Raw genomic sequence first — 14,601 nt, 5'->3', positions numbered from 1 at the left:
TGTGAAGGTCGTTGAGAGTAATAATCATGCACAAATAAAAGTCTAGTGAGGGAAGATAGGTAAAGTGGGGCGGCGGAGAGAATTGGAGAAAATATTGTTGTACAAATGTTTAACTGTTGAATCAGTTTCTGGCTTTTCGAATGTTGTTAATGCTGTCTTTCGCCGTTCTCAACACTGGCTCTCTATTTACTTTGTAGACCCCCAGAAAGCGATTTGACAAAACCTGAAGCCTGTAAATAGAGTTCCTAGTGCCCACTTCCTTGAGATTACAATTATAGCTGCAGCTTGTAGCTCTGTAGAGTCAGGAAGTTGTTCGGGATTTCTAATCAAAGACGACTTTCCAAAATAGTTGAGTATATTCTCAAAATCACAAATATACACACAAATATCCCTCCAACCTAACTAACAGAACAGTTCAGAGTCTATTGCGCCAATGCAACTATAAATGTCCGAAATAATTGTTGAAATGAATGCTCGCCATAATTTGATGAAATATCTCATCAAACGCCACGCTATATTAGTAGTAGAATGTCTGTCCCGCGACGGCACGTGAAAATACGACAATACGCACACTGAGGCTAGATAATGAAAATCATTCCCGAATTAACACTTTACTTGAAACGCTTTACTGGTTACGCGCATCTCGAGTAACAGAATACGGCACCCGAGGCTGTTAGTAGCACTGATACTGGCGCGGCGCGATTCCCGACACAGATGGCGTGTCATTCAGCGTCTGGAGAGAACTGGGGCCCTTCGCTCCTCGCACAGCGCTCTTATATATATATCCGCGGTGCGGACCGCTGAGGAAATGCTCGATCAAATCGGCTGGCTCGACTAGCCGCTAGGCTAGTAACGCACCACTTCAAGTTACATAATAAATTTTAGCTTCTCTTGCTGAAGGCCGATGAAGCTCCTAATTTAACTGTGCATTCAGCACGCAGGGAAGTATTGATAATAAATTTTTGACGTGGCTAACTTTAATAACTTAGGCGAGAGAATTAATTTAATTGCACTGCACGCAGCAGATGGGCTCTGAACTGTCCCTTCTGAGATCCGCTATTGCTATAATTTAATAGATATTTGAAAGAAACTTTTTACAGCTTCATCATCATAGCGGACCTCCAACCTATTAAAATCTAAACATCCTAGTATGATTTATAAGCTCACTTAATCTATCTTGCTTCCTCTAGTTTTGAGATGAAAACCACAAAATCATGAATTTACACTAACATCTTAATTTATGAAATCCAAAGTACTGTTTTTATTAAATCATTATGAAAGCTGAATCTAAATACAAATTTTGCAGTCTCTAGCTCTTTTCTGTGCCGCCAATTATTTTTATAGAAAAACGTCCAAATAAAGGAAACGGCTGAAGTTATCAAGCTGATAGTTAACACACATTAATTTATCATTATTCCAGACATACTAGGAAAGTTGTATGTCATTTGCTTGCTTTTTAAAGTATTGCGCAACATCTATGACGTCAGAGCTAGCAGACTGACTAACACACAATGGAAACTGATGTGAATTTGCTGCAGCGTGAGTAGGCTGCTTCCCTACATCACCCTCTACTTAAATTTTTTTTGTTTATGAATGTTAATGAATGAAGAAAAAAAAATTTAATTACAAAAAGGGAAGCAAGAGTACAATTTAAACTCCCTATGAAAAATCAAAATTGAATTATAAACATATATAGATATTAAAAGAAACTGATTTCCTACATTAATCATTTAAATTGCGGGCATTTTCACTGCCTCTTTAGAAATGTCATTACTCAAATTTTAAGCAAAGTCAATGAAATATTTTTGGCATACATATTGCCTTAGACTAACAAACACATAGAAATTGAAAAACTGTGAAAATCTTAGTTACATTAAATACATCAAATACATTTTTACACACACAAATTCAAGGAAGATAACATGATACATAAACAGATGATTATTCCTTATCAGTCTTTTATAAACCTGAAAGAAAAGTTCACAACTAAATTTTTACACACGTGGTTGTAGCCGCTTTGGCTGGCGTCCTACACTTCCATTCACAAGGGTAGAGGAGGGGAAGTTGCTATGGTGTGCGTCCTTCTCGATCTCTCTAAATTACAAGGGGAAAGGGGAGGGGTCACTGTGAGTTGTGTCCAAGTCACTCCACGCTTTCATGCAGCTACCAGGCTGCCATTATCTGGTTTGTCCTGTAGAACAAACAAAAAGAGTGCTTCAGACTCTGTTCACTAAATATCTATGGGTGGGTCACAATGAAATGGGGATATATACATCTTAGCCTTCAATATGTTGCTGGAACAAAGTTAACAGAATCTTTTTCAATAATACTCTCGAGGTTACTTAATTGTCATAAATTGGTAAACAAATGGCTCAAAACGCCTTTAGTCATGTACTCGATAAAATTTATGCTCAAGACATACAATCATAAATCATATTTAGTCTGAATTTATTATTTCAGGGCCGGAACACTGAACCAATGCTCAGTACATTTCTGATACATTTGTCTTTTATTCACTTAACTGACTCATTTTTTTATTACTTCATTCTTAGAGATAGTATGAGTATATTTGATTAGTAGTTGTTCCTCAGCTTCTTTATACATGTGAGTAACTTTTGGTAATAGTACAGTTGCGAGTGTTCAAAACACACTACGTTTAGTTGATTACTAAATTCACTTATTGGTCCTCTGCTGTTGTCAATTCCACATCTGAAATTAGGTACTTACTTACTGTGAAGTGTATTTATGCTGAGCTAAAATAATGTTTTACGTCTGTCATTATGTTTTTCAATTATATTGCTAGTGTATGTACTTATTTGACACTCACTCATTAACATTTAAAGCATAGGATAGCACATTCATTTCATATTTTTAGTGTACTGCAGCTGATCAGTTTGCTCACGTGGCAATCCATTTCCACTCAATCGGACGCTGAAACCACAGGTAGTCTCTCTCAGACCTACCACTAAAATGCATCAAATAATTATGGACGAGCGTAATGCTAATTTCCTTAAACCTATAGGACACCATGAGCTACTCTGTCTCATTTAACATAAGGGTACCTATGGTCGCATTCACGCCTCCAACTTATAACCTCAATATGTGTAGGTGTATCCTGTCACACACTACACTAAAATAACGGCCAGCTCCAACCTTATAAATACTTCAAGGACGTGTCCTTCACGTCTCAACCACAAACACTGCTCAATTCTCCTACACTGCCTTTCCTTGCTACACCAGGTGAGTTTATTTTTACAACTTATCTACATATTTTTCTTATAACACTAAGCAATCTCTTCCTTACTATTTCTTAGTTGGCTCTAATGCATACACTAGATTTCACTACCACTTCAGATCCTAGTCGTACACGAATTCATATATCTTTTTAAAATATTATTGTGGGACCATTTCCAATAAAACAACACTTTGTACTTACTATTTTACCATGGTTCTATACATAATTGTTACTCAAATACATTTGCATCTTAATTACTTCATACTTCTCTATTGTTTGTCACTATTAGGTTTGTCACATCAGGTTTTGTTCTTCACTTATCGGTGGATAGAATAATTATAGAAAATTTATGGCTTGATAGTCATATCGGAAAATTTTGCTGTGGAAAGAAGGGGTCGAAATTTTTGTGGACAGGAAAGATGAAGATTGAGTGAGACCTGAAAGGGAAAGAAGATCTCACACAGCTGGGACTGCACAGCTGCCACACTGTGTAGAGGTTACAGAACAACCTCCTCCCTACAGCCTTCATTAGCTGAATGCTGTTTTAATAGTCATACCGGAAAATTTAGTGTGGAAAGAAGAGATCGAAATTTTTGTGGATAGGAAAGATGAAGAGTGAGTGAGACCTGAAACGGGAAAGAAGATCTCACACAGCTGGGACTGCACAGCTGCCACACTGTGTAGAGGTTACAGAACAACCTCCTCCCTACAGCATTCACTAGTTGAATGCTGGCTTAATAGTCATATCGGAAAATTTAATGTGGTGGAAAGAAGAAATCGAAATGGTTGTGGACAGGAAAGATGAAGAATGAGTGAGACCTGAAAGGGAAAAAAGATCTCACACAGCTGGGACTGCACAGCTGCCACACTGTGTAGAGGTTACAGAACAACCTCCTCCCTACAGCATTCATTCGTTGAATGCTGTATTGATAATCATAACGGAAAATTTAATATTTGAAATAAGAGCCGAAATTTTGATGGATAGGAAAGATGAAGAGTGAGTGAGACCTGAAAAGGGAAAGAAGATCTCACACAGCTGGGACTGCACAGCTGCCACACTGTGTAGAGGTTACAGAACAACCTCCTCCCTACATCATTCATTCACTACCTATGAATTTCTTTAGGTCAATCACATTCCTGAGACCTAATAGCTTCTTACTTTTAGGGTACTCTAGCCTATATGCATTGGCATGTGGTTTTCCTATGATCCTGAAAGGTCCTTGGTACACGAACATGAATTTCTTTGTTTCTGCATTTACTTTCTTTGATTTTTCCTTGGTTTTGTCAAGGACTAACTGACCTATTTCAAAACTAGTAGGTACAGCTTTTGCGTCATGACGTTTCTTCCTTTCCAACGCTCTTTTTCTCATATTTGCCCTAGCCTTTAGTTTCTTCTCGTCTGTGGATATTTGTGTTAGCATAGGGAATTCTACCATATCTGCAATTACATTGTGCGGTTCTTGGCCAAACATCAATTCGCAAGGTGCAAAACCAGTGGCGTCATGTCTTAAGTTGTTAATTACATTCTCAAAATACTTAATGTGCTCTGCCCAACTTGAGTGTTTCCGAGCACAATACGTTCTGCAAAGCCGATTCAATTCCCTCATAATACGTTCACTCATATTTCCTTGGGGGAAATACGCAGATATTTTCAGATGTTTCACGCCGGCCTTATCTAGACATTCCTTAAATCTATCAGAAGTAAATTGAGGCCCATTGTCTGACAGCAAATTCTTCGGAACGCCAACGTTCACGAAGAAATCTTTTTCCAACTTTTCAACTAATGTTTTTGCATTTGCTCTTTTAATTGGGTATAGCTTAACATATTTACTGAATCCATCCACAACAACAAAAACATGGGTGCAACCACCTCTCGAAACAGGAAGAGGGCCAAACAAATCACAGGCCAGTAATTCTAGGGTTTCAGTTGGCTCTACTGAATGCATATCTCCTTGTATTCTGGTGTTAGCAGCACGAACTTTCTGGCACACTACACAAGATGCTAGACGCTTGGTCACACGGCGGTACATGTTGTCAAACACAACCTTCTCTTTTAATTTAGCAATGCACTTCTTTGCACCGTAGTGCCCATACCTCAGGTGTACATAGTCGATTAGTAAGTCCACATGTTGTGATGGAAAGCACAGCTTCCACTCAGAAACACCTATCTTTTTCCTCCTAAACAGAATACCTTTATGCAAACAATAGTACTGCGACACCTTAGGATAGTTCGCATTTCCTAAATAGCTCTTTACTAATTTCAGTTGGTCATCTGCATTCTGCTCACGTCTCAAGTTCTTAATTACCCTCTTTAATGCACTTTCTTCCTTTACTTCGTGCAATGCGAACATTCGAACTTCATTTTGGTCTGTTACTGTAATTCCTGCGTCATCACAGAGCTCCGCACTTCTAGATAACCCATCAGCTACCAGATTGTCTTTCCCTTGAATATATCTAACCTCAAGGTCAAACTGCTGGAGATACAATGACCATCTTACCAAACGAGCATTCCTCAACTTACAGGTCTTTAAAAAGGTCAACGCCTTATGGTCACTGTAAACAATTATCTTGTGACCTAATAGATACTGCTCAAACTTCTGTACCCCAAATACAATTGCTAATGCTTCCAGTTCTGAGATGCCATAATTTCTTTCTGCTGCCTGTAAAGATCGACTCGCGAAAGCTATAGTCTTGTGCACTTCTTGTTCGTTCTCTATTTCTACTTGGAATATCTCTACAGCTATACCATAGCCACTAGCATCAACAGACATGCAGAATGGCTTTTCAAAATCAGGATGATGTAAAATAGGACTATTAATTAAAGATTGTTTAAGCACCTCAAACGCCAGTTGACATTCTGCTGTCCAAACCCAAGGGGTATTCTTTTTCAGCAGGAGGTGAAGACAGGGAGCATTAAAAGCCTGATCACTTACAAAACGCCTATAGAAGCCAAAAAGACCGAACATTGATCTCAACTGCTTCTTGTTTCTGGGAGCCTCAAATTTTTCAATGACTGCTAGCTTCCCTGGGTCAGGCAAAATACCTTTTCCACTTATCCTATACCCCAAGAAACCTATTTCCTCTTTAACACACTCTGTCTTTTCAATTTTTAATTTCATGCCACCTCTCTCAATAGCCTGTAACACTTCCTCTAATAAAGCTATGTGTTCTTCCCAGGTAGGAGTGGCTATTAACAGATCATCTACGTAGACTGTTATTTTATTACTTAAAGTTGGTCCTAAAACATGGCACATCACACGTACAAAGGCACAAACAGAGATATTAAGACCAAAAGGTACCACACGGTATTGGTAACAAACTCCTTCGTACAAGAAAGCTGTGTACTTCCTTGAATTTTCCGCCAGTGGCAAATTCCAATATCCACACGTGATATCCATAGACGTTAAGAATTTTACTCCCCGGAACTTTTGCAATAACTCGTCCATGTTCTGCGGTCTATCACTTTCCCTAATGACTATTTCATTCAACCAACGAGCGTCCAAGACCAATCTGACACTCCCGTCTCTTTTTGGTACAACAACAAGAGGATTATTGTACTCACTGACCGCTTTCTCAATCACACCCCACTCCAGCATTCTCTGTATCTCCTTTCGAACCGCCTCCTTCCTGGCTACATGTATTTGGTATGGCTTCCTGAAAAACACTTGGCCGGGTTTCACCTTTAACTGACATTCATAACCTTTGACTATGCCAGGTCGATCTGAAAATACCTTATGATGCCTTTTTAGAACCTGTCTCAGTTCTTCCTTCTGATTGGCGGAAATTTTATCGATTTCCTGCAATTTAGCTTCTATTTTGTCTAAAATAATGGCTTCCTCTTCTTCTTCTGTGTTCAGCTTACTTGTACTAAGGTTAACATCCTCGTCCCAATACCTCCTATTTTTCAGAACTCGTATAGGCAACTCCCAAGTTTCATCATCAGTTACTACATGTTTATCACTAAAAGGGACTGTAATTACTCCTGTTATTGGCAAGACCAATTTTAACTGGCTTTTTTCGAAGTCAACAACACTCTGATACTTTGATAAGAAATCTATGCCAATTAAAACCTCAATACTCAGATTGTTTACAATTAAACATGGATGATCAATTAAATTACCATTAATGTTAAAGGGCAGTAAAGCTTCTTGCTTTACCGTTTTTGACACCTTGCCAGTAGCACCAATTATTCTTAGTCCTGATACCCTCATTACTGTAAGCTTGTCCTTACCAGGTAATGCATCAAAGAAGGACTGAGATATTGCACTCACCTCACTTCCACTGTCTAAGAGACAACGTACATTGATACCCAACATATTCACTATTATTATAGGGTGGCTTATTCTAGGTTGTACAGGTGGTTTCTCAAATTCATCTAATAGTTCCTTTTGGATTTGTCTCCAACTAAAGTGATCAACATCTGTCTTCATTACATTTAGGTCACAGGGTGTAGGGGTTTCCTGAATTACATTTTCAGCTGCCTTTTCCAGTCGGTCTATTAATTTTAAATCAAAACACCGCACGACTTCATTACATTTAGTTTGCTGAACATGACCCAAATTACTATAGTCTGAGCGATTCTGCGCCTCCAGACCGGGCATAACATTAGTTACAGCTAAACCATTTTCACCATTATCGTCGGTTTCCTTCTCAAGTGACAACTGGTCACAGCTACCGGGTTCATCGACCCCCAACAACCTACCCTCTACATTCTCACTTACTTCCTGTCCTAAATCTATTAGTACATTATCAACATCCTGCACAGGCACTTTAGATAAGAGCACATCATCTTCATCGTAAATATAAGCATGAATTTCTTCTGCTTCCTCACCTGACAATTCCGTACTTTGTAGCTCTTCCCTATCATTACACTGTTGCGCCTTCTCTTTTTCTTCCCACTTAGAAAGCGTCTCTAACACGGTATCTATTAAATACTGTGAGTGATCTAATATTTCTGTTGTATCCTTAGGTGCTACCGACTCTTCATCCACATAGTCAGTTTGAGTATTTTGATCTGTCTTACCAATTCCCTTAACTACTGGCTTAGGAAAAGTAGCCGCCTGGTGAGCGCCAGTGTCCTCATAGACGGGAACTAGTTTTCCTGCCTCGTCCTACTACTGTTTCCTTTAGTTTCATTATAGTTAACTGGCATAGCATTACTTTCCGTACTGTTGTTTACATACATATTTCTGTTTGGAACAAAATTACTGTCATTTGGACGCCATTGTTGGTTCTGATAATTATTTCCCCAATTCCTACCTCTCTTAGGATGGCGAACACCTACTGTTCTGGTGTTTACATTGCCATTTTGCTCGTTCCTAAAATTACTATTATTGTTATTGGCATTTCTGTTATTACGTGCTTGCTCCTCATTGGCAGCAACACGTTCTACACGTTCCAAATATTCAATGAAACGATCAAGATTGTCTCTAGGGGCAGATATAATTCTAGTTTGCCAATACCATGGCAGTTTGGCTTCAAGACCTAGTATAATCATTTCTGGTTTTAGCTTTTCGTCCAAATGTGACAACCGTGAAATCCATGACCTAGCAAATTCTTTAATAGATTCTTTGCCTGCATTGAAGCGTTTCCCACTCCAAAATTCTCTTAACACCTCATTTTGCTTATGGCTAGACCAATACTCATTAATAAAAGCTGTTTTAAATTCCGCTAATGTTTTACACTTTCACATTACATCAGCTGACCAACGCATGGCATCACCTGCTAAATGACTTCTAATAAATGAGATTTTCTCTCGTTCAGACCAAGTCGGTGGAATCACATCTTCAAAATCGTTCCAGAAATCTAGCGGATGGATATTTTTATCTGGATCGAACCGCAAGAACTGCCGACACCCGATAAAAGCGGCGTTTGCAGCTACAACTTGTTGTACACTACCATTACCAGAAGTTACTGAAGCTACTTTACTTTCAATGTTAGCAATGTTAGTACTTATATTTTCTACTTTCCTCTCAACATTATCTACTCTTTGCACAATGTGAGTAGTGTCAGTTTTGACTGCATCTACGTCTGCTTGACATATGTTTATTTTTATATTAACGTCTTTAAATCTATCTGAGCACAGTTCAGATTCCGCCTCGATCTTTTCTGTTAACTTGTGCTCCAGCTTCGCATCTTCCATTTGGAAGTCTTTGCGAACCTCAGCAACTTCGGATTTAACTGTTTTATACATTTCCGAAAACTGTTGAGCAACCTTTTTCTTAATATCCTCATGGTTGCAATCTATTTTATTATTCAAACTGTCTAGATCTTCTTTCAACTTATTGCAACCAGCCTTGAAGGTATCGTCCATTACCTCCAAACGTTTATTAAAATTAGATTGGCTGGCCACAATCTCATTCTTTAATTCCGCATTATTGGATTCTAATTTATTGTCCATTGCCTCAAACCGTTTATTAAAATTAGTTTGACTGGCCACAATCCTGTTATTTACCTCAATTATATCAGATTTTAAATCAGCAGTCATTTGAGCATTACTGGCAGCTATTGCTTGTAATATAACATTTAGATCAACAGCCCCAGCATCCTTGGGTTGCTCACTAGCTGGCTTTTTATCACACTCAGGTGACGAAAAACTAGCTCCAATACCAGAATCCTCAAAACTACATGAAACTTCTGATTGATTAGTCATATCTAACTTCTCCTGTTTAAATTCTACCATCTCTGATGATTGTTTCATTTTTAATTCATCCGAGAAAGTATCATCCAATAAATTAACTATTTCTGGTTTCTGTTTTACTACAGGGGTCTCTATCACTGAATCATTGCCCCTTCCCACACTACTGTCAGGAGACAATATTTCATATTTTACTTGAACATTACTTCCATGCATATTTACAATTGAATCGTGGTCTGAATTTACATTTCCCTCAACATACATAGGTTCTAATTTAATTTTAAACTCGGTTTCTTTTGGCGGTTCCATCGCCGACAGTCTTTTAGTGCAGGTTAGTAAAATTTTTAACAACTTTTCACTTAACTTAGTTCCTTCTGCACGACGTTGTCGGCGCGGCGTAACAGGATTACTGACGCGACGTGACGCGTTGAACTGCAGACGGCACTCCGACGGCTGTGATGTGTTTGCGTGGCCCGTAACTACAGGCTCGGCGACGGCTGCTGCGGCGGACGACGGCAGTGGGGTGAAACTGGCTTCTCGCGATGCCGGCAGCACCGCTAGACTCAGTGCCAGCTCCGTCAATCCAGATGCGTTGTTAATCCAATTGCGTCGTCCACATGCACACGTAACACTTTCACTGTTCTATTACTCAGGTGCGTGTCGCATTTCACTCGCGAATCCGAATAGTTAAAAATCGCTTTCACTTAGTTGAGCTTTCCCGGCCGATGCACCATATGTGGGGCGGCGGAGAGAATTGGAGAAAATATTGTTGTACAAATGTTTAACTGTTGAATCAGTTTCTGGCTTTTCGAATGTTGTTAATGCTGTCTTTCGCCGTTCTCAACACTGGCTCTCTATTTACTTTGTAGACCCTCAGAAAGCGATTTGACAAAACCTGAAGCCTGTAAATAGAGTTCCTAGTGCCCACTTCCTTGAGATTACAATTATAGCTGCAGCTTGTAGCTCTGTAGAGTCAGGAAGTTGTTCGGGATTTCTAATCAAAGACGACTTTCCAAAATAGTTGAGTATATTCTCAAAATCACAAATATACACACAAATATCCCTCCAACCTAACTAACAGAACAGTTCAGAGTCTATTGCGTCAATGCAACTTTAAATGTCCGAAATAATTGTTGAAATGAATGCTCGCCATAATTTGATGAAATATCTCATCAAACGCCACGCTATATTAGTAGTAGAATGTCTGTCCCGCGACGGCACGTGAAAATACGACAATACGCACACTGAGGCTAGATAATGAAAATCATTCCCGAATTAACACTTTACTTGAAACGCTTTACTGGTTACGCGCATCTCGAGTAACAGAATACGGCACCCGAGGCTGTTAGTAGCACTGATACTGGCGCGGCGCGATTCCCGACACAGATGGCGTGTCATTCAGCGTCTGGAGAGAACTGGGGCCCTTCGCTCCTCGCACAGCGCTCTTATATATATATCCGCGGTGCGGACCGCTGAGGAAATGCTCGATCAAATCGGCTGGCTCGACTAGCCGCTAGGCTAGTAACGCACCACTTCAAGTTACATAATAAATTTTAGCTTCTCTTGCTGAAGGCCGATGAAGCTCCTAATTTAACTGTGCATTCAGCACGCAGGGAAGTATTGATAATAAATTTTTGACGTGGCTAACTTTAATAACTTAGGCGAGAGAATTAATTTAATTGCACTGCACGCAGCAGATGGGCTCTGAACTGTCCCTTCTGAGATCCGCTATTGCTATAATTTAATAGATATTTGAAAGAAACTTTTTACAGCTTCATCATCATAGCGGACCTCCAACCTATTAAAATCTAAACATCCTAGTATGATTTATAAGCTCACTTAATCTATCTTGCTTCCTCTAGTTTTGAGATGAAAACCACAAAATCATGAATTTACACTAACATCTTAATTTATGAAATCCAAAGTACTGTTTTTATTAAATCATTATGAAAGCTGAATCTAAATACAAATTTTGCAGTCTCTAGCTCTTTTCTGTGCCGCCAATTATTTTTATAGAAAAACGTCCAAATAAAGGAAACGGCTGAAGTTATCAAGCTGATAGTTAACACACATTAATTTATCATTATTCCAGACATACTAGGAAAGTTTTATGTCATTTGCTTGCTTTTTAAAGTATTGCGCAACATCTATGACGTCAGAGCTAGCAGACTGACTAACACACAATGGAAACTGATGTGAATTTGCTGCAGCGTGAGTAGGCTGCTTCCCTACAGTAAGACAGTCCTAAAGGTAATGAATTTTCGTGTTCTGTCTGCCGGATATGCTCATTCACGTACGCCACAAGTGAACATGTCGCAAAACATGAAAACTTTCATATGAAACAAAATAGAGATACTCGAAGTGATAGAAAATTTCCCATATATTACAATCATTACACAGTGAATGAAAAAACATCGCAACACCAAAAAATAATTAATGTAGTGGAATGAAATTTCGGGGATATATTTGTCTAGGTAACATATTTAAGTGATTAACATCCCCGGGTCGCTGGTTATGCGCTCGATTGGAACAGATCTGGTGACTGAGAAGGCAAAGGTAACAAGTCGACACTATGTAGAGCATGTTGTGTTAAAACAGTAGTATTTGGGCAGGCGTTGTGCTGTTGGAAAACTGTTCATGAATGACAGTACAACGGATGGAATCACCAGATTGACGTACAAATCTGTTGACAGGGTTCGTGGAATAACCAGAAGAGTGCTCCTGTTGTCATATGAAATCGCACCCCAGACCATAACTTCAGGCATAGCCCAAGTGTGTCTAGCAAGGCAGACAGATTGGTTGCAGGTCCTCAGCTGGCCTCCTTGTAATCGACACACGGCCGTTACTGGCAGCGAGACAGAAACAGCTTTCGACAGGAAACACAACAGACCTCCACTCTGCCCTCCAATGAGCTCTCGCTTGACATCTACTGAACTCGCAAATGGTGGTGCTTTAGTGTTACTGGAATTCATGCTACAGGACGTCTGGCCCCGAGTTGACCTTGATGTAACCGATTTGTAACAGCTCGTTGTGTCACTGTGTTGCCCCATACTACTCAAATTACTGCTGCAGGTGGACTACGATATGCCAGACTCATTCACGAACACGATGGTGTTCCCTCTCAGGAGTGTCACGTGGGCGTCTGGAGTCTAGTCTTTTGCGACTCTACCATCTTGTGACTACCGCTGCGACCATTCATGTACAAAGACTAAATTCATGCCAAGAATTTCTGCAGTATCTCAGAAGGAACATCCAGCTTCTCCTAACCCTGTTACCCGACATACACTACTGGCCATTAAAATTGCTACACCACGAAGATGACGCGCTACAGACGCGACATTTAACCGACAGAAAGAAGATGCTGTGATATGCAAATGATTAGCTTTTCAGAGCATTCACACAAGGTTGGCGCCGGTGGAAACACCTACAAGGCGCTGACATGAGGAAAGTTTCCAACCGATTTCACACACACAAACAGCAGCTGACCGGCGTTGCCTGGTGAAACGTTGTTGTGATGCCTCGTGTAAGGAGGAGAAATGCGTACCATCACGTTTCAGACTTTGATAAAGGTCGGAATGTAGCCTGTCGCGATTGCGGTTCATCATATCGCGACATTGCTGCTCGCGTTGGTCGAGATCCAGTGACTGTTAGCACAATATGGAATCCATGGCTGCGGTTACCCTTGACTTTGCATCACAGACAGGAGCGCCTGCGATGGTGTACTCAATGACGAACCTGGGTGCACGAATGGCAAAACGTAATTTTTTGGGATGTATCCAGGTTCTGTTTACAGCATCATGATGGGGAACGCACTTCGGAAGCGTCTATTCGTCATTGCCATACTGGCGTATCACCCGGCGAGATGGCATGAGGTGCCATTGGTTACACGTATCGGTCACATCTTGTTCGCATTGACGGAACTTTGAACAGTGGACGTTACATTTCAGATGTGTTACGACCCATGGCTCTACACTTCATTCGATCCATGCGAAACCCAACATTTGAGCAGGATAATGCACCACCGCATGTTGCGGGTCCTGTACGGGCCTTTCTGGATACAGAAAATGTTCGATAGCTGCCCTGGCCAGCACGTTCTACAGATCTCTCACCAATTGAAAACGTCTGGTCAATGGTGGCCGAGCAACTGTCTCGTCACAATACGCCAGTCACTACTCTAGATGAACTATGGTATCGTGTTGAAGCTGCATTGGCAGCTGAACCTGTACACGCCATCCAAGCTCTGTTTGACTCAATGCCCAGGCGTATCAAGGCCTCTATTACGGCCATAGGTGGTTGTTCTGGGTACTGATTTCTCAGGACCTATGCACCCAAATTGCGTGGAAATGTAATCACATGTCAGTTCTATTATAATATATTTGTCCAATGAATACCCATTTATCATCGGCATTTCTTCTTGGTGTAGCAATTTTAATGGCGAGTAGTGTACTTCAAAGTCTGTGAGGTATTGATAATGACACCTTTGTCGACTTGAGGGCACGCTTGCCTAATATCAACTCACCACATCGATTGTCAGAGATACCCCTCTCTCATGGCCGTTAACGCGCGTATTTATGCATTATTATAGCGGCGCTCTTACATCCACTTTTACGCCCTGGTGCGAAATTTGGATAGAAATGATGTTTCAGATGTAGAACATGCCTAACAACATTCGTTTACGTCGCACAACTAATTGGTTTAGCGATTTTTTCCCTCAGAGCGCAAAACCTGC

Source organism: Schistocerca nitens, chromosome 1, assembly GCF_023898315.1.
Source record: "Schistocerca nitens isolate TAMUIC-IGC-003100 chromosome 1, iqSchNite1.1, whole genome shotgun sequence".
NCBI classification, from domain to species: domain Eukaryota; kingdom Metazoa; phylum Arthropoda; class Insecta; order Orthoptera; family Acrididae; genus Schistocerca; species Schistocerca nitens.
Note: the sequence above shows the minus strand (reverse complement) of the source record.